This window comes from Podarcis vaucheri (genome assembly GCF_965113315.1).
Source record: "Podarcis vaucheri genome assembly, chromosome: 5".
Classification (NCBI taxonomy): Eukaryota; Metazoa; Chordata; class Lepidosauria; order Squamata; family Lacertidae; genus Podarcis; species Podarcis vaucheri.
The window spans coordinates 12,259,202-12,281,012 of NC_138763.1; the positions used below are offsets into that span (position 1 = coordinate 12,259,202).

At 47.0% G+C, this 21,811-nt stretch overlaps 1 protein-coding gene across 7 annotated transcripts in view; it reads right to left on the reverse strand.

The window, feature by feature from the left end:
- Positions 1-21,811, reverse strand: part of KCNMB2 (potassium calcium-activated channel subfamily M regulatory beta subunit 2) — a 314,437-nt gene that overhangs the window by 38,984 nt on the left and 253,642 nt on the right. The gene's annotated exons all lie outside the window — the stretch shown is intronic.

A 21,811-nucleotide genomic window follows, 5' to 3' on the forward strand; every position in this document is an offset into this window, starting at 1 on the left:
CCAGAACTGAGTTCCGGCTGAAAAAAGGCCCTGGTTGTTGTTGTTATTTGGCTTCCCCTCCCCCCAAAAACAGAACCCAAATGGCTCCCTCTTTGGATAGCTTGAATGTAGCCTATTGTATGAAGGCAAGTCTGCTGCTCTACCCCCTGTTTTCCTCAGGCCACAACCACCATTAGTAGGCGGCCCCCAGAAGGCTGCATGAGAAAATGTGGCCCCTGGACTCTTAAAAGATTACCCAACCCTTTATTATGGAGTAGGAATTAATGTAGGGACACCATGGTTAGCAGCAGACTCCTGTCTTCGTTAACATCTAGCTCTGGTCTTAAAATTATATATAAATTACCCCACCCACAGCGGGTGGCGCTGTGGGTAAAACCTCAGTGCCTAGGACTTGCCGATCGCATAGTCGGCGGTTCGAATCCCCGCGGCGGGGTGAGCTGCCGTCTTTCGGTCCCAGCTCCTGCCCACCTAGCAGTTCGAAAGCACGTCAAAGTGCAAGTAGATAAGTAGGTACCGCTTTATAGTGGGAAGGTAAACGACGTTTCCGTGTGCTGCGCTGGTGCTGGCTCACCAGAGCAGCTTCGTCACGCTGGCCACGTGACCTGGAAGTGTCTTCGGACAGCGCTGGCCCCCGGCCTCTTAAGTGAATTTGGGCGCATAACCCTAGAGTCGGACACGACTGGCCCGTACGGGCAGGGGTACCTTTACCTTTACCTTTACCCCACCCATCTAGCTGGGTTCCCCCAGCCATTCTGGGCAGCTTCCAACAGAATATTAAAACCACGATAAAACATCAAACATTAAAAATTTCCCAAAACAGGGATTCTAAAAGTCAGATAGTTATTTATTTCCTTGGCATCTGCTGGGAGGGCATTCCACAGGGCGAGTGCCACTACCGAGAAGGCCCTCTGCCTGGGCCTTCCATTAAGCAGGTCATCTCTCTCTTTCCCATATCATTTTTATTTTAAAAAATTTCAAAGCATTTATCATCATACACATATTTTTGACGTACAAAGTTTCTTCTGGGCTTCCCACTCCTCCTTTTCTGATGTTTGCTTTTTGCTCCTTTTTATTAGTTGTTTTATAACACATATATTTTTATTGTGCAAAACCCACTACTGTTAAATCTTCCAATAATCCGCTGCTTATATTTCAAATCCTGCCAGTGACTTCATATATGGGTGATATCCTACATAAGTCTCATTGAAGGGAACGCAAGCTGCGCACAAGCACACAAGTATCTCGTGTTTCTAGGCTCAAAAGACAACGCCCTTCCACCTGCCAAAAATCATTTTATTTCCAGAAAACAGCCAGCCAAACCAACAATCCTATGTGCAGTCACTTGGGAGTGAGCCCATTGAGCTCAAGGGGGCATTTCAGTGGAACTCACAAAGAATTAGGCTACGTTGCCAACGCTGCACTCATGGCCGTCTTACCCATAGGTGCTAGGGGTGCGGGGCACCCGGGTGCCGGGCTCTCAGGGGCGTCATGCTGAGAGTCTAGGGCCTGAGAGTTGAGTCTGGGGAAGAGCCCACCCATTGGTTGGGGTGCCGTGATGGGCTCTTCTGCTGCGGGTGGCTCTGTGCTGTGAGTTTGGGGGCGACTGAGCCAGTAAGACGCTGAGGCGGCCGGCCGGCTCCGCCCTCCTGTGTGCCTGGGACTGGGCAACCTGGGGGGGGGGGCCACTGGGCAGATCTTTGCACCCCGGCACCGCATATGCTCAAGACAGCCCTGACTGCACTCTGTTCAAGTCTGCAGCCATAACTTTGCACAAATGCTACAGTAAGCCAGCAATGATAAGGAATAGGGCCAGTGGGGGTGGAAATAAAGTTCATCTTGATAAAAGAGGAGCAGTTGCAAGGTCAGCTGCGGAATGCAATGCTTCTGCATTAGTGGATGACAGCTACCATTTTGGGAACATTTAAGAACTTGGATAGCACTTCCCCTGCGAACTTCTGCAGTGGCCCAAGTAATGGTGGAAGAGCAACCCTATCCTAGTGTTGGCAGTTACTGTAGAGTGGGATGGGGAACTTGTGGTTCTCCAGCTGTGGTTGAACTCCAACTCCCATCAGCCCCAGTCAGTGTGACCAGTGGTCAGGGATGATGGGAGTTGGAGTCCAACCACAGCTGGAGGACCACTACTTGCCCATCCCTCTGGTAGAGCAAGCAGAAGAAATTAACAGAAGAAGGAAGAACTACAAATCCCCAAGTTTCCAGACTCTGACTTGCTTACAAAGGCACCCCTCTTAATTAGATGGGTGAAGCAGAAAAGAGGACAAGGATGCTATCTCCAGTAGTCCTACCAGCTACCAGTAGTCCTGCTATTGCTACCTGCCTTGATCCAGCAAGGCTTTTCCTACAATGGCATAATAATAATAGTAATAATAATAATAATATGCTCCACCCATCTGGCTGGGTTTCCCCAGCCACTCTGGGCGGCTCCCAACAGAATATAAAAAATGCAATAAAACACCAAACATTAAAAGCTTCCCTAAACAGGGCTGCCTTCAGATGTCTTCTAAAAGTCAGATAGTTATTTATTTCCTTGGCATCTGCTGGGAGGGCGTTCCACAGGGTGGACACCACCACCAAGAAGGCCCTCTGCCTGGTTCCCTGTAACCTCACTTCTCGCAGTGAGGGAACCGCCAGAAGCCCCTCAGAGCTGGACCTCAGTGTCTGGGCTGAACTATGGGGGTGGAGATGCTCTTTCAGGTATACTGAGCCGAGGCGGTTTAGGGCTTTAAAGGTCAGCACCAACGCTTTGAACTGTGCTCAGAAACATACTAGGAGCCTATGTAGGTCTTTCAGGACTGGTGTTATATGGTCTTGGCATGCACTCCCCCCCCGCACTATTGTTTGACGCATTTTGCAGTGGCAACAGAGGTCACTTCTTCTGGCTGGCTAACAGCACTCAACTGGAATCTCTGCCCCTCTCAACACAGCAATAATTGACACTTCTGCCTGTCACCTCACCACAAACAGTGTTTTTTTTCTCCATCAACAAAGCTCTTCATGCCTTGTCAGTTAGAAATGAGTTTGTATTGACACAGGACATGACATGTTGAATGCTATATTTACCATCTTGGATGCTCTCTGGGTGATTTGGAAGGTCGGGGCCACATGTAAAAAACATGGCAGTTTTCTGTTCTACTACAACCTTCCTCCATAAAAGTCAAATGCCTCCACCAGATTCAAAGGATCAGACAACATCGGAACCTGAGTTCAGGAATCTTTATACCCCACAAATGGCTCTGGATGAAATACCCTTTATCATCTTTCCTTCTGTCTATCCCTGTTTGCCATATTATGGGAATAGGTCAGTAGGTTAGTGGTAGAGCAGTTGTTTCACATGCAGACAGTCTCAGCCTCAATCCATGGCATCTCCAGGTAGCTTTGGAGACCACTTCAGATGTCCTTTTTTATTGTGCTTTCATGATGATTTGTTCCAGTGGCGTAGCATTGGTTGCTGGTGTCAGCATTGCCCTAGAGCCAGTGCGCCAACTGGACTCATGCACCTCAACCCCGACTGGGCTAGGTGAGCTGGGAAGCACCGCCAGAGACCTCCTTCTCGCAGGAACAGGTCACAGTGCTGTGGACTCACAGCTTAGAGCTGAGAGCACCGGATTCACTGTCTCAATACTACAGTCGTTGCGCAGCAGAGTTTTGCAGAGTCTTGCAGAGTATAAACCACTCGGAGAGCAGCTCTGTAGAATATCTTCCTTTTATTCTGTAACTACAACTATGATACAAAACTATATACAGAGCTGAACATTCTAAGCATAAATCAATGCTACACTGAGAGTCTGCAGCTGCTCTTAGCAGCAATCTTATCTCTAGAATCTCTAACACTCTCACTTTCTCCGATACACTGACTGACTGTCTCTCACTCACACACACAGATATGTTGCTGGGCAGAATAAGTAAATAGGCAGGACACGCCTCCTCTTCTCTGTGGAGAGTCAGCAGAGACCATCAGGAGATGGTCAGGAGATTCTTGGGTATGGGAGGGGTGAAATCTCCTCAGCTGGTGCCCGGGGGCAGGCGGGCATGTGCTGGGAGGGAGGTGGAGACACGAGTCCATCCCATCCTGGCCCTCACTGCCAATGCCACCAGAGTGCCCCACCCTCACCAGAACAAAGTGGGGCCGTGCTGAGCGGCCTGCCAGCCTGCGCATAGGGGAGCCTGGTTAGCCAATGCAGAACTTGGATGGCAGAGAGAAGCACTGGGCTGGGCCAAGCAGGGGTGGCCTGCTTCACATCCCCTCAAAAATTGTGTGCCTGGGGCCACACCCCTGATTTGTTCTTATAATGCTATTGAAGAAGAAGAAGAAGAGTTTGGATTTGATATCCCACTTTATCACTACCCTAAGGAGTCTCAAAGCGGCTAACGTTTTCCTTTCCCTTCCTCCCCCACAACTAACACTCTGTGAGGTGAGTGAGGCTGATAGACTTCAGAGAAGTGTGACTAGCCCAAGGTCACCCAGCAGCTGCAGGTGGAGGAGCGGGGAATTGAACCCGGTTCACCAGATTATGAGTCCACCACTCTTAACCACTACACCACACTGGCTCTCACCAATGCCATCCTGTTTGCGCTTGTAGAGGTTTTGGGCCAATCACACCGGGGAACTTTGCACAGCAATTTGGGGCAGGCATGGGTTAAGGAGAAGAAAAGGAAGTCCTGTTGCATAAGCTGAATCGAACTGGATGCAACCCAGTGTTTAGTATTTTTTACAACCTGTTTTTCCTTAAAAAAAAGAAAACGTATACTGTTTAATTTTCCAACAGCCATCTTAGAACATGTTATAAACACTTACATAAGGGAAATATAAAATGAGATTCCCCGCCCTTACAAAAAATCAAATTAGGATATTTTCCTGGTGTGTTTCAGCTGTAGTTTTTAGATGCAATGCACCCAGTCATCTTCCTCTTCTACATTTTCGGGTCTCTAGGGGCCAAAACAGAAGATCCAGGCTGTTGAACTCATTTTCTTGATGGTGTGTTACTGACTAACATTATATACATGTCTTTTCTCATCAAGTAACAATACACAGAGGAAGAAAATGAACAGGAGGGAGATATGAGGGAGAAAAAGATGCTCCCCTCCCCCACAATCTCTTTATAAAATCAACTATTGTTTACCAGAGAAGCAGAAATGCATGCAGCAGGATAATATGGTAGAGTCCTGAGGTGATAGAATGGACTGTACAACTTAATAAAAACACCATGGGAGAACATTTGAAAACTTGATCTTTTAGCAGCAGTTTGAAGCGGTACAGTCCAGTCTGTCCTCTCAGGACTCTGCCATCTCATTCTGCTTCAATAAAAAAACTTAATTCTGTATCATACTCAAACTGCCTCTTTACATTTTCCCCTCAGCCACAAGAAACAGCAAGCACAGGCAGAACCAATACACAGTGAGAACTTGAATGACTTGATTTTTCAAACCAACACTTGGACCAGCTTTAAAGCGGCCTGGGAATGAGCAAGGCAGCAATTACGATTCTGTGGCGTAATTTATGAATGGGAAACAGCCACCATCCACAGTGGACACATTGAAATACAAATGTGCCTCTGTTGTGCCTCTGTGTTGCAGATGCTCAGAAATATGATTTAAAAAAAAAAAATGAAGAGAGAGAAAGAGAATGACGGAAAATAGAAAACATTGCCTCAGGGTTACTTCGTTTATTACCTAATTGTCACTATTGTTTGGTTTCATTTTGCTCATTGAGATGCAGCAGTTCAGTGCTAATGGCATAGTAAATTGCTGGCTGATGAGGTCCCCCAGATTTGTCCCCCCCCCAGTTCAATGTGTATTTTCAAGAAGAAGAAAAAGAAAAGTGAAGGAAGTCGATGACAGGATCCATATTCTTGGCCTTCGGAATGCTTTAGCTTTTCACATAATTGGGCCTGACCCACATGTTGGGCAGGTGGGACGTCTGTCCAATATTCTAGTCCGATAAGGGGTGTTGTGTGGCCAGCTTTCAGCGGCCTCCTTCAGAAGATCTGTTTAATAATAATTATAATAATAATAATTATTTATTGAGGATTTGCTTGCAGAAAGCTTATGTAGCAGAGGTTAGACTATGGCCCGTCCGTATTGTGTATTTTTTCTGATTGGTTTGCTTCCAACAATCATAAATTTTTTTAAAAAGAGTCTGCGGGATGAGAGCAACGGCCCAATCTTTTCTTATGTTCACAGATAAAAGACAGATAAGATCAACAAAAAGCCAAAAATTTAAAGAATAATGTGCAATGCAAAATTCCTGAAATGCTCATCCAGCAAGGCAGGAAAAAGGAATCAAAATGTCTTAGCCTGGTGCCTAAAAACTGGCAACGATGGTGAAGGTACATTGACGCATTCCTCAAAACAGGAGACCCCCCCACACACAAATTGAATGTGTTCTGAGCATCACATAGCAGCCCCATCAAAACGTCTTATTTCTCCTGCTCAACAATTCTTCCACCTCCTTTTGTCTCCACAAATTTGACAAAACACGATCTTTCCCACTTGGCATTCAGCGGTGATATGTATGATTTTGAGCCATGCACAGTGCAAACGATATCCATTTCAGACACTTGGCATCAAGGACATTAGAGTGGAAATTATTTGTTGTTTTAGGAAGAAAGGAAGGGGCGGACCTGGGAGAGATTATCTTGTGACTTGAAGCACAGTCCCGGCTGGGAGATAGTGGAGAGGCATGATCTGGGATAATCACTCATTCATTCACAAAAAGGCAGCTAGAGGTGGAACAAGGACAAAAGCTTACTTGCTTGATCTCCTGCAAACCAACATAGGATATGCATAGAGATTGTAAAGCCAGTGATAAGCTGTTTTGCCAGGGTTCACAGAAGGTCTTTCACACATTCAGTGATCCTTGGCTTTGTAATTAACTTTACATGCATACCTACCACCAAGACAAATGCTGGTTTAACCCCCAGTCTAGCATACCCTCCACCATTTATCCAATGAAAATAAAGATGTCCCATTCCATAATGATAATTTTACTATTTATACCTCACACATCTTATTGGGTTGCCTCAGCCACTCTGGCCAGCTTCCAACCTATATAGAAGCATAATAAAGCATTAAATGATGAAAAAAACTTCCCTATACAGGATTGCCTTCAGATGGCTGGGGATAACTCCATACCCTCCAACATTTCTCCAATGACATCCTAAGGAAAAGTGGGATGTGGGTGGCGCTGTGGGTTAAACCACAGAGCCTAGTGCTTGCCGATCAGAAGGTCGACGGTTTGAATCCCCGCGACGGGGTGAGCTCCTGTTGCTCGGTCCCTGCTCCTGCCAACCTAGCAGTTCGAAAGGACGTCAGAGTGCAAGTAGATAAATAGGTACTGCTCCGGCGGGAAGGTAAACGGCGTTTCCGTGCACTGCTCTGGTTCGCCAGAAGCGGCTTAGTCATGCTGGCCACATGACCTGGAAGCTGTACACCGGCTCCCTTGGCCAATAAAGCGAGATGAGCGCTGCAACTCCAGCATCGGCCATGACTGGACCTAATGGTCAGGGGTCCCTTTACCCTTTACCTTTAAGGAAAAGTGGGAGATTCCGGGATCAAACCAGCAACCGGGATGGTGTCTGTAAATCAGGTATGTCTCTGGAAAATAAGGACACTTGGAGGGTCTGGTCTTGCTGCATTCCTTGCATACATCCAGCAGGCTGTCTATATTATTATTATTATTATTATGAAAAAAATTGCAGCCACCAACATATCTTTGCAAACTGAATTAGCAACCATTTAAAAAGTTGCATTGTTTCTCTAGGGAATGATGTTGGGACTATTACTGTTACTCTTTCAGAGGGCCTTAGCACAACCCATTTGACCACCGCCACCATTGCCATGACACTCCTGCTTTTTTACGACCGCTGGGTGGTCACCCCACTGGGCGCGGTAATCCAGTCAGGGAAAAAGGGAGGCAGACTATGTTTAGGGCACCTTTTATAGCCCCTCCCTCTTTTTTGGGTGAGCAGAGTGGATCCTAAAAAGGGCTGCTCAGTCATGGATACAGCTGCTGAGCTGCTCAACTGAGTCAGAATGACTGAATCTGTATCCACCGCCCATTTGCCGGTTCATGACTGGGGACTTCCAGATTTCACGATCCTGCCCCCGTTACCATTTGCCAGTCGCCATGGGACTTTTGGGGTTCGGGATGGGTTTTTGGAAGACGCCTGTGCATGAATTTGTTTTATGTTTGTAGATCAGTGCATGCTGACCAATGCACAGTCTCCACAGTAAGGCTCTGTTCCGATGGCATGAGTAGTCACTTTTCTGCTGCAGCCTTCATCCACCCTCACAGCTGTTGTAACACACTGCTAGTTATCATCCGCCTGTTCTGCTGTTGAGGACTTCTTGGATCATTCTTTGTCTAGCTCCTTCCCTTTGACCTTACCGCCTTGGGTGACCCTGCTGGGAGCACAGGATTTGCGCCGGCTTTGCTCACAAGGGTCATAGGAACGTGCAAGCCCACTCACCATGACAAGGTGATGATCCAGCGAGTGAGGCACTCCTACACCTTCATTCATTCAGGACACAGCACCTTCCTCAGTGTGTCTGTGCCAGGTACGCTGCTGTGAGCACTCCAGAGCTGCGAGACAAGCAATCAGAACAGCTTGCTCACTGTGCCCGGGAACGGCACGTAGACCAGCTGCCACCCAACAACTGCTGAGCGGCATCAACCATCAGGATTGAGGCACAATGACAGCTTCTCAAGCTGCCAAATATGAGGCTAGAAATGAGCCCCTGTCACTAGAACGGTCATCAGCATTTTCTTGAAACTCGAAAGAGGTTTCTTTTCTCTTTTTTAACTTGTTGTCATTTCAGGTGTGAGATAAACCTCTTGCTGTCCATTCGTTTGGAAGAAAATGTCATCATGCAAATCAGGCCAGCCGAGGCTGTGTGTCAGGAGTGCGTGCAGGAGCCAGGCCCCGTGACCAGTAGGGCTTTGCAGGACTGGGGCCTTCCTAAGTTTGTTCTGGAGAGGCAAGGCACGGCCGCACAGGTGAGGCCGATGGTAACTCACTGCACCTGGTGGCAAGAGCTGGGAAGGGATATAAGTTCAGCATTTCCCTTCGGCTCTTTGCCACAGTAACACGTTTCCTGCCTTGCTGCGTTTGGCTTCTTGCTTCCTGAGCCTCGGACCTTGGCTTCCTGACTCCTTGCTTCTTGATCCTCGGACCCTAGACTTCGTGACTCTTTGCTTCCTGACCCTCGGACTCCTGGCTTCTGGACTCTTGTTCCTGCTCCCACCCCGCCATCTTGCCCCCAGTCCTGATGTCCTCAGCTGGGACTTTGATCACCCGTAGACCGGACCGTGACACTGTGAAGCACTGAGCCCAAAGTGAAGATCCAGACACATAGTGTAGCCTGACAGATGCCTGAGACTTCTTAGGAAACCCTTATTCCCCACCCAGAGCTACAACTCCCAGAGTGGTTTAACAAGTCAATCCCTCTTCACAGGGATTGTGAGGGGAAGAGGGGCCTCCCAACAACTCCCAAGGGACACGGGTGGTGCTGTGGGTTAAACCACAGAGCCTTGGACTTGCCAATCAGAAGGTCGGTGGTTCGAATCCCCACAACGGGGTGAGCTCCCGTTGCTCGGTCCCTGCTCCTGCCAACCTTGCAGTTCGAAAGCACCTTAAAGTGCAAGTAGATAAATAGGTACCACTCCAGTGGGAAGGTAAACGGCGTTTCTGTGCGCTGCTCCGGTTCACCAAAAGCAGCTTAGTTATGACCTGGAAGCTGTATGCCGGCTCCCTCGGCCTATAGAGCAAGATGAGTGCCGCAACCCCAGAGTTGGCCACGACTGGACCTAATGGTCAGGGGTCCCTTTACCTTTACCAACTCCTGACACCCTCAACAAACTGCACCTCTCATAATTCTTTGAGGGAAGCCACGGTTGTTTAAAGTGCTATCACAGTGCATCAAATGCATATTGTGGTGGTGGCCTGGGACTCCTCCTCCACTGCTGAGGACTAAAGATTATATTATCTTGGCAGCAAGGATCTTACAGGTAAGAAAAAGCACCTTCATCCGGGTTTTGAGGTTCAGTATATGGCATGTTTCTTTACTCCTGCGAATAAGCATTTTACCCCAATTGCTCGCTAATGTGTGCTTTCTCTGCCTACCACCACCTGCCGGCTTCGATTAATACTTTATTTAAAACCGCGAGAGGTTATATTATTTCTAGAAGAAATGCAGAAACCAGAGAGCTTCCAAAATGAACCCGCAAACAAAAGAGAACATCTCTCATGATGCCAATTCATGTGAATGGGAACTATATCTTAGGAGACATCTCTGCAGGCTGTTTTGCAATTCATACCCCTGGAAAAAAGAGCATTTTAAACAACAATTGGCTGGAACACATAGGGCTGCTTTGAAAATTAAACCCATATATATATTCAGCACCTTGAGACATGTTCTCTTTCATTTCAGAGTTCATTTCGGATGCTCTCCAGTTTTTGCATTTCTTGTTTGTTCCAGCAGCAACCTTGAGAGTAATCTCCGCCTCCACGGAGATGCATGTCTTAAGTGCGTCTTCTTATTGCAAAGAGATCCTTCCATTAAACTATTGCTTTCCCCCCAGGCCCAGCCATACACTGAAGTTGGATTTCACAAGAAACCCTTCATAAGCAGCTCTTTCCTCAAATGACTGTAGAGCACCCTTGAAAATACCACAGTCAGGGTTTCATCCCAGTTTATCTTTCCTTGGCATTGCCTAGGCTTCTTTAAATGGCTTTTTCTGTAAGCTTGCAGCTTTAAGGACCTCAGAACTGCTGACCAGCTTCCTGTGGCTTATCTAGACCTAAGTTCTCATATAAAAGCAGGTGGGGAAGCAAACCTGCGCCTTGACTGCTTGTAGTTAGGAAGGGGGTGTCTAATAACTGGGTGCTTCTCTATATTATCTATGTAGAAAACTGGCATGAGAGTTGTTGTTGTTTAGTCGTTTAGTCGTGTCCAACTCTTCTTGACCCCCTGGACCAGAGCACGCCAGGCACTCCTGTCTTCCACTGCCTCCCGCAGTTTGGTCAAACTCATGCTGGTAGCTTCGAGAACACTGTCCAACCACCTCGTCCTCTGTCGTCCCCTTCTCCTTGTGCCCTCCATCTTCCCCAACATCAGGGTCTTTTCCAGGGAGTCTTCTCTTCCCATGAGGTGGCCAAAGTATTGGAGCCTCAGCTTCAGGATCTGTCCTTCCAGTGAGCACTCAGGGCTGATTTCCTTAAGAATGGATAGGTCTGATCTTCTTGCAGTCCATGGGACTCTCAAGAGTCTCCTCCAGCACCATAATTCAAAAGCATCAATTCTTCGGTGATCAGCCTTCTTTATGGTCCAGCTCTCACTTCCATACATCACTACTGGGAAAACCATGGCTTTAACTATACGGACCTTCCTGCTGTATATGTGTAGAATTTTGTTGTGTGGAGGAGAATTCAATCATGGGAGCAGGGGCGGCTCTTTAAGGACGCGAGGTGAAGCCATTTGCCTCTGGCAGCAGATCTGACCCCTTTTCGCCCCTGCCATTGCACCACTGCCAGCCTCACTGGGGCATTGTCTTTGCTGCTGCCACTGCCCTTGCCTCTGCACCCCTGCTGATGCTGCATTATGGCAGCAGCACGCACACAGCTGCAGGCAAGGAGGCAGTTGCAGTGGCAGGGTGGATGCAACGGCAGAGGCAGGGGCTCGGGTGGGCGTGGGGGGTGGGCGTCATGGTGGGGCTGCTGTTGGGGTGCTTTTCCTACAGCAGTGAAACACCTCAGGCCACTCGTGCCTGGGAGCTGCCCATCCCTGCAGTCAGCAGTTGAAATTCACCAGGCACCAGGTGCATTTTGCACCGGGCTGTCACTCACTTTGCAACTGAAGATGCCCAGGTGCCAGCATGGCACCTCACAGCTTCACCATCAGAAGGTGTATGCCTAGGGGATTTTTGGATCTTGCCTGTTTTCGCACACTAACAACACTTCCTGTAGAATTCTGCTCATCATATTTTATCTGCAGATAAGCCCCACCCCAAATAATCACAAGATTATGTGCACACACCATTTGAATGGCAATGCTCATCAACCTGGGGGCCCCCCTGCCCCCTCAAATACTTTATGGGGGGACGACCGAAGGGACCGCAGCCCCTAGGAGTTGGCTCTGATGCATCTGAGGCAGGCATGTCAGTTGATACAATTATGAACAGTCTTAAGGGTAAGAGCACCCGGTATATTCTGTTAGGCTGCTGTCTGCCCCAGAGTTAGTCAGTCTGTAACGGTTTTTGTCTTAGACACAAACCTATTAGTAACATAAGGAACCACTACCTGTCTTGTGTATTTTAATTTGCAAGTGCAAGTACACTAAGTGTTATGTATAGTCATACCTCGGGTTACAGACGCTTCAGGTTGCGTTTTTTTCAGGTTACGGATGCTCCGAAACCCGGAAGTACTGGAATGAGTTACTTCCAGGTTTCAGAGGTAGCACATGCGAAGAAGTGCTAAATCGCACTTTGCGCATGCACAGAGGTGCTGAATCGCAACCCGCGTGTGTGCAGACGTGCTGCTGTGGGTTGCAACCCGAGCGTCCACTGTACTAAGCTTGGATCCTAGAACAATAGGCAAGTAGGATCCCAGAGTGCAACAACTGATTGGCTTGCAGGAAAAGACCAATCAGGCTCCAGGAGGAAGTTCATCAGCATATTAGGCTGGTAGGATTGTAGAATGCAACAACTGATTGGCCTGAAGGAAAGGACCAGTCAGGCTCCAGGAGGGAAGCAGAATCAGCCAATCAGGCGGGACTCATTGTGTAAATAATGTATATAAAAGCCTGAGGTTTGGGGGGCAATTCAATCACTGTTTTACTAGCTGCAATAAAGAGCATGAAATCACTACAGGACTCTGAGTATATTTCACTAAGTAAAAGTTATTTGTCATTTAAACTTTAAAACCCAGCGTAGTTTTTATAGGAGGGGAAAGGAAACTAATTAAAAGGGTCCAACGACCTGGGCTTTCTTCCACATAACTCTGTAAATTCTAATTCCCCCACTGTCAATGGGCATTTGCCATGATGACTATTCTTTCTCTCTCCACTGTCTCTGAAAACTACCAGTTGCTGGAGTTGTATGGAGGGAGAGTCCTGCAGTGTTCTGTTCCTGTTTTCAGGCTTCCCAAAGATATATGGTTGGCCATTATGACTAGACGGCAATTCTTATGTTCTTATAAGGCTCACTCTGGTTTCTCCACATGACTACAAACCAGCTTTGGCCAACCTGGTGCTCTCCAAATCTGGAAGGGACCAGGATGCCAAGGGCTTCCACAAGCCACCCTATTGTGTTCAGGTGCAGCCAATGTGGGAAATCGAAAACACTCTTTATTCTGTTGCAGGTTAACACTGAACCCCAGGATTGATTTTGGAAACTAGGAAAAACGCAACCCAGCGGCATCAGGAGTGGAAAAGTGCCTTTCTAAACAATGGCCCTGAATGATATCATTTCATAATGATGCCAACAAAATCAAGACGGAACATTTTGCTAAATAGATGCTATTTTTATCCTGTTCGGCTCCCCAGCCCAACGACCCATCAGTGCTAGTATTTTATTGCTTCTCCATTTAGATGTCTCTGCCAGATGTTTATATTTTAGTTTGAGGCACTTTGTGAGCACCAGAGATACAAGGGAATGAACAACAAAAATCAACACTCTTGCCCCATGGTCTCGTAGGGCTTTGCTATTCTCTTCTTTCTTCCCCCCTCCGTTTCCCAGCTAGATGTTCTTGCAATCATTTGTTCTGTGCTATTAGATGCGGTCTGGCATCGACATATTCTAGCTATTGGGAAATGTTACTTTCTGGAGCTTTTTAAGTGATCAGAGTGCTTTTGTTTCCAGTCTCTTTGCTGCTGCAACATCCTGTGTTCACAGCAGGTCTGTGTTTTGGGTCAAACACACTTCCCAATGGCAAATCTATATGTCTTTTCTTTTCTTTTGACACAGAAGAGGCCAATTTTTAAACCAAAAGTCCGGAAGTTTGAGAAGTCTGGAGCAAAACAAAGGAGGCTCACTTCTGTAGTTTCTAAAGTCCAGTTTTTCATGGAAACTGCATTGGTATTAGGGATCTGAGACAATTATTTCACCATCTCACAAGCTTTGAGTTGTAGGTCTGTCCTTCCTTATAGACAGCCATGTAACCTAAAGGAACAACAGTCTACCCACTGGGACACGGACATAAGAACCAGAATCTGCAAGACACCAAGATGCCAACTCAGCCTCTTCTCAAACAGACTCAGATAACACTATTACTAGCCCAAATCACTTCAGACTTAGCATCAAAAGTTTATTAATTCATCTGCTCAGCTTCCAATGTAATATGTTATCAGGTCTAGCATGGGTGGGTACCCATGGGTGGCGTAGCATGGGTTTTCAGTGCCCGGGGCCAACATTCTGCCATCATTCTTCATGGCAACATTCTGTTGGGACACGGGCTCACACCTCCTTCCCCAACCCCGGAAAGCATTTTCCCGGCATAGGGAAGAAGACACAATGCTCTGACAGGGTCCAAGAGCCCTCCCACCACTCTCCCCCCCCCCCTGCAAAAGGTGGCAGCACTACATACTGTTCCGTAATGCCAAAAAAAGCACTGTCGAGTACCTGCTTAACAAGCAGAAGGTTTCAATCCCCAGAATCTTCAGGAAGAAGAAGAAGAAGAAGAAGAAGAAGAAGAAGAAGAAGAGGAGGAGGAAGAGGAGGAGTTTGGATTTGTTATCTCGCTTTATCACTACCCGAAGGAGTCTCAAAGTGGCTAACAATCTCCTTTCCCTTCCTCCCCCACAACAAACACTCTGTGTGGTGAGTGAGGCTGAGAGAATTCAAAGAAGTGTGACTAGCCCAAGGTCACCCAGCAGCTGCATGTGGAGGAGCAGGGAATCGAACCCAGTTCACCAGATTACGAGTCTACCGCTCTTAACAACTACACCACACTGGCTCACCACACTGGTAGGGTTGGAAGACACCCTGGTCTTCACCATGGGCAGCCACTGCCAGTCAATGCAGATAATTCTGGCTTAGATGGATTCAGTGCTCTAACTCAGAGCAGGATAGCCTCCTATGTCCCTCTGACACCAGAGACCTGCTACTGAGCAAAACATGAATCTAGCAGAGCTAGATGGAAAGGAGGGGAAATTTCTGCATGTGAAATGCACAGGCCAAATGTAAGTAAACCAAACTTACCAAATGTGGTTTCCTCCCCTTGTGCTGGGGGAAGAGGGAAATTTTGGAAGGAACTTAGAAGGGCATATTTTAAAGGTCTAACAGCCTATGTTCCTGGAGTGGATGGGACAATGTTGCACAGAGGATGCTTAAATTCCATAGGAGCATGATGTGTTGCATTGCAGCACTTGGATTGGGTAGGAAGGGAAGTGGTGTGCTGTGGTTTGGGTTAGGAGCGCAGGCTAGAGGATCTTGGGTTCGGGCAAGGGGAAGAGGTAGGGATGGGTGGAGAAGGAGGCGGGGGCAGGTTGACATTAGTTGTGTTACATGTTGGCAGGAGAAGGCAAGTGAAGTTAGGAAGGCGGGAACTGAATGTGGTAGGAGAGGCTGAGAGAGACTGGATAGGGCAGATCTGGGCTGAAATTCACATACCCCAGCAACATCACTGCTGAAATCTGGCAGCTTATATTGATGAATATTGGCTGAAGCATTATTCACTCAATGGTATGTCATGGCATTTGCATATCTTTGGACGCCAGCACGGCTATTATGCAAAGTGGGATGGGAATGGAGAGAAGATATTGTTGCTGTGACTTAAACAGCCAAAATGTTATGAGAGTTTATGCAGTGCTACAGGGTAGGCTTTGGTGTGAATTGAATTCTGCTGCATGCTGTAAGCTGTGACCAGCCTTATCGTTAATGCAAAATAATAATAATAATAATAATAATAATAATAATAATAATAATAATAATAATAATAAAGGGACAATTTATTTGCTTTACTAGGCACATTTCCTTACATCAGGGAGTTCGTGAAATCTCCCCACACAGGATAACAGGGAGAGAAATGGAAAGGAGCCAGAAACTCCTCTTTAAGTCCCGAGGGAACAAAACTTATCCACAGATGCTCCTGATGGGTCCATGGGGCTTCTTCCACCCTTGGCTTTCCAAGCACAGTTTTGCTGTTTTGGTATTAATATAATATGGCACATATTGGAAATTTGCAATTGAAAATTAATAAAAACTATTTAACAAAATAATTGTCTATGCAAATGTATATGCACAGGTGCAAAATAGGAAATAATTCAATTAGTGATACAATATATCTCACTGCAACCAGGAAGACTGTGACCAGGTGAGCTGTCAGCCTGCTGTCCCATTGCTAACAGGTGACGGGCAACTTCAGCGTCACTCCTGCTCTTCCTCCATTGAGTTTCTGTCTCTTCAGGCCAGACTTGGATTGGACAGCCCTTCAAATAGAAGTCTCTATTTAAACAGACAGCTGGATTGAGGTGGGTCGGACTGCTAATTCTTTTAGATTTGTCAGCAGCCTTCAACATGGCCGACCACGAACTTTAGGACCACTGCCTTGCCAACGTGGGGATTCAGGGCACAGTCTTGCAATGGCTGTGCTCTTTCCTTTCAGGTTGGGGACAGAGGGTGGCGCTAGGGGAGGAGTTGTCGCGTGATGCTTGGAAGCTGTGGCTGGATGGCTGTGTGGGAGCTGGTTGAAGTTAAATCCTTCGAAGACAGAGGTCCTATGGCTGGATTGGGACGACATGGGGTTGGGGGGGCTAACTCCCATCTCTTAGTGCCAGTGCCTTCTGTCAGGAATTTGGAGGTAACCTTCAAGGCCTCCCTCTTCATGGAGGTGCCGGTTGCAGCTACAGCAAAGGTGGCATTTTCCCACCTTCACTGTGTTAAACTGGTCCCTTACCTTTCTTACCCTGATCTATCCACAGTCATCCATGCGACGGTCACCTCCAGGCTTGATTATTTTAAATCACTCTATATGGGGCTGCCCTTGAAGCTGACCCAGAAACTCCAGTGGGTGCAGAATGCCACAGCAAGACTCCTTACGGGGTCCTTGCCTCTGGACCACATTCACCCGGTGCTATACCAGCTGCACTGGCTCCCGGGGGAGTACAGGGTCAGGTTTAAGGTGCTGGTTTTAACCTTTAAAGCCCTAGATGGCTTAGGAACCTTGTACGTATGGGACCGTCTCTCCTGATATGCCCCGCGGAGAACCTTACAGTCCGCAAATAATAATAGCTTGGAGGTCCCAGGCCCCAAGCAGTGGTGAAGCTTCATGCTCCGGCAGCGGGGGTGGAGAGCAGGCGGGGGCGGGGCTGGCACATGTCCTGGGGGCGGGGCGCCTGTGGGGGGGGAGGGCAGCCGCGATGGCACCCTGGGAATTGCGCTGCCGGGGGCGGTGCGCTCTCCCCACACTTCTCTTCCTCCGCCAGTGGCTTCTAGGAGGTTAAACTGGCCTCAACCAGGGCCTTTTCGCCTTTGGCCCCAGCCTGGTGGAATACTCTATCGCAGGAGACCAGGGCCCTGTGGGACTTGACATCTTTCTGCCCAGTTTGACCCCCCTCTATGGGACCCTGTAAGTTACCTCTTTGGCTCTTTTATTGGCTCATGTGGGACCAACATGGATAGCTGGTCCTGATGAATATTTGAGGTTCATTTCCCCTATGGTTGTAATTCGTGGGCAATCATTTAATTTTATCCTGATTCTAATTTTTAAGCTGCATTTTAATCAATTGTTTGATTGTGTTTTAATGTACAGTGGTACCTCGGGTTAAGTACTTAACTCGTTCCAAAGGTCCGTACTTAACCTGAAACTGTGGGAGATTGAAGTGTTCTCCTACTGGTTTCTCTGTTTTGTGATTCAATCTCCCAGGACATTCTATACAAGATCTCAAAGTAGCTGTTTTACTACAAAGGAATTTCAGAAATAGACTGGAAAGAGAAGCTGCTGAATTGCAACTCATTACCAAACTTAAAAACACGGAGAGACCTGGTCTGAACAGAGACATTGGATTCTTATCTCATTATACATGACTAAGCCATTTTTCACCTTCTCACCCCTTGCCTTTTCCTGTAAGACCTATTGCAGTCGTTAAGAGTCGTCAACAGGCTCATCTCAGCTGTCTGCCAATCTCCCATTCCCACCACCCTTCTGAGTAATACCCCTCCCCACCTTCTCACTATATAGAAGGATCTGGCAACTTCTGTTTCAGTGTATCTGAAGAAGTGTGCATGCACACGAAAGCTCATACCAAGAACTAACTCAGTTGGTCTTTAAGGTGCTACTGGAAGGAATTTTTTTATTTTGACTATGGCAGACCAACACGGCTACCTATCTGTTACTTACTTCTGTAAAGTAGGAATTTGAGCCAACCCTACCCTAGATGCATTTTTGAGGGGAAAATAAATGGCATATGCTCCATAGAGCTCTTTCACTACAACACGTGTTCCACAACAGAGCGCTTCTACTAAATAAAGACTCTAAGGTGAAACTCTGCTGAGGGCTAGTTTTTGTGTATTATTAAAAGAGATCTTTTTCCAAATGCCTTTTGAAAGCACTGCCGTAATTCCTAGGCCTGCTGACACCCTGGCAGTGTTTTTAACAAGTGCACTGGCATCCAAGAGAGGAGGGCAAGACCATAGCGGGACTGAGAGTTTACCCAACAAGCCAGTAATGGGCAGAATAGATGTGTCTCTCTTAATGGAAGTTTTATGAGCCTTCCAGGGCTCCCATAGGAAGAATACATATAGCAAAATGTGTGTTATTTATCTCCGTGGCAAAAGGGCATGTTCGTCCCACTGAGGCACTAGCAATATTTTATAGCACTTCTGGAGAGGGGGACAAAAGGCAATAGTTATCATATTATATGGATTCCCAATGGATTAAAATAGCAAATAATGACATGGCGGCCCTTGGGTTTTATAGTTTTATGTGTGTACATATAGTTATATATTGGTGCTCAATGCATGTCGGCTCAAAATGTGCTTGGAAAGGCAAAAATGTTAGCACAGAAACTCAGTAATTGCCCTGATGGCTAAAGTTTGACTGTGCCTTAATCAACGTGGGTCCAATTTATCCCTTGCTATAAAGGCGGATGTGTGTTTTACCTCCAATTTAAGGCATATTTGCAGGGCCTAAGTGGTGAGGCCTGTCTCCAAATGGAGAGGAATTGGAGGCAGTAAGTCATGCTAATGGATTCTGGCATCCTCCAACCAGGTCAGTCATTAAGAAGGAAAGCTTCCCAAGATGCTCCTTAATTGTGTGGCTTCCTCCTATTGGCTGTGACACATGGCTGGACCAAGTAATGAAACTGGGAACTCAGCTCAGTAAGCAAATGTTGGATCAAGTTGGATGGCAGCAGTGTTCTGTGTGGACAGGAGCCGTGGCAGGCTATGCTGATGCAAACAGTTAATATACTTCAATATACAGTGGTACCTCGGGTTACAGACGCTTCAGGTTACAGACATTTCAGGTTACAGACTCTGCTAACCCAGATATAGTATCTCGGGTTAAGAACTTTGCTTCAGGATGAGAACAGAAATCATGCGGCAGTGGCACGGTGGCAAGAGGGAGGCCCCATTAGCTAAAGTGGTGCTTCAGGTTAAGAACAGTTTCAGGTTAAGAACGGACCTCCGGAACGAATTAGGTTCTTAACCCGAGGTACCACTGTGTTGATCTCAAGAGACAAAATGACTCAGAAAACAGTGTCCCTGTTCACTTTCCCCTCTGGCTCACCCATCACTGGTAATGTGCCCCCTGCAAAGGTTTGACTATGATGGGATGTGGCCCTTGGGTGTTAGATGGTTTCCCATTCCTCTTTTACATTGCCACTGTCTCCCCATTGAAACAGATTCACTTTTTAAGCACTAGTGAGAGGAAAAGGGTGAAGGTGGCCATGGATGGATGGATGGATGGATGGATGGATGGATGGATAGATAGATAGATAGATAGATAAATAAATAAATGATAGATAGATAGATGAGATAGATAGATAGATATAAACAAACAGATTGATACAAACATGTGCCCATCCACCCACAGATCTCACTCTGCTTATATTTAACTAAGGCTGTGCTGCTGGATCTTGGCATCGTCTACTGATGAATGGGGTACAGCAGAATATTAATAACCATCTCAACAGCTTTTTGAAGAATGCAGTAAAGAATTAATGAAGGGTTTAGCGTGTTCATGCTTTCTAATTATGGCAGATTGCTGTTATTTATAGACATGGTCGGGTGGGATGGAAATGTTCCCCAGCACCACATATATTTCTAAGTTCTATTAAAAAAAAACAACAAGCCAATCATTTAACTTCATGACACTTGTCTAAGGGATACCGCTTGGGAAAGCTGAGGGAAACTGATTGCCATATGGATCGTGATAACGAATGTATAAAAAGGAACAACTCTCTTAAGACACAGTCCGGAAAATAAAGCTAGCTCAACATGATGCATATGAAGGAACATCCCTAAATGTCTACAAAACAGGGCAGTTGTGTTACCTGGTGTTACCTGTGTTACCTACTTTGATTACCTAGTGATTAGTTGTGGCTATTTATTGATAACTGAAGAATTCAGCACATGCCTAGATGAACTGGGCTGTCACCACAGCTCTGTGTGGTGCTTTGAAGTCCCATCATTCAGCTGATGATATGCCATGCTGATCTGTCTGAAGTAGAGCCCTGCACAGTGCTTTGATGGGGTCTGTAAAAAGCTCTGCAATGTGCTTGGAAGTCCCAACCATCAGCTGATTGTTGGGCCTTCAAAGTGCCACATCCCTTGATGTCATTGTGACATCAAGTAATTGACAGGTGGGTAGCCCAGCCCATATGTCAAATTTGGTCTGTGATAGGTGGGTGGAGCGGGCCAGATCCAGTTCCCCATCTGTGAGCTACAATTTAGACCCATAATTTTCCTCATGGTACTGGCCCTGGTCACCCTCTACCCTGCAGCCATGATGGCTGGACTCTGATTCCTGTTGGTCTAGAGGAAAGTACGGTTTTGTCCATTCATCCTTTGAAGCCCCACCTGAAAACATGGTGTCCCCATCCATGGAGAGAGAAGGACCCTGTCAGCAGTGAGGAACATGGAGAGTTGTTGATTTGTTTGCAATGAACTGTAGCCTCCAGGCTATATCTGGAGGTGCTTGTCTTTGCCTTATGGCTCAGCTTGTCTTTGCCTTTATGAGCCTTCCAGGGCTCCCATAGGAAGAATACATATAGCAAAATGTGTGTTATTTATCTCCGTGGCAAAAGGAAGATGAAGGCAAATCCATGTAAGACATCAATGACTACTAGGCTCTTTCCACTGTCGGAGGCAGAATGCCCCTGAGTATCAGTTGCTCAGAGTCAGAAGGTGGTAGACTAGTGCTATTGCACTCAGGTCCTGCTCACTGAAGGAGATGAGCCTTTGGCATCATCTAGCAAGGCTTTTCTTATCTTCCTATGTAAACAGCTATTGCAAAGCACAAAACAAAACACAGACCTCTATGAACCTCTGGTGCACTTGACACAGAAGGAAATTGACTCTGTAAAGGGTCTTGGAAAGACTCTCCTCCTGCAAGAGAGGGGAGTAGTTGTGGTCGGGAGCCGGACTCCGCCTCCCACTCACTTGGCTGGTCTATGCCCACGGGCAGGCACCCAACCAGGTGCCTGCGAGGGGGCATGTTTAGCAGCCCAAATTGCTGCGGCACCAGCCTGTGTTGTGGTGTGTCGAAGGGCTAGGTGTGGCCATTGCCTACACCTTCAATTTTTGGGTATTCCGTTAAAGGAATCTGGTGGTCGTGTATTCTGTCCGATGCCTGCTTGG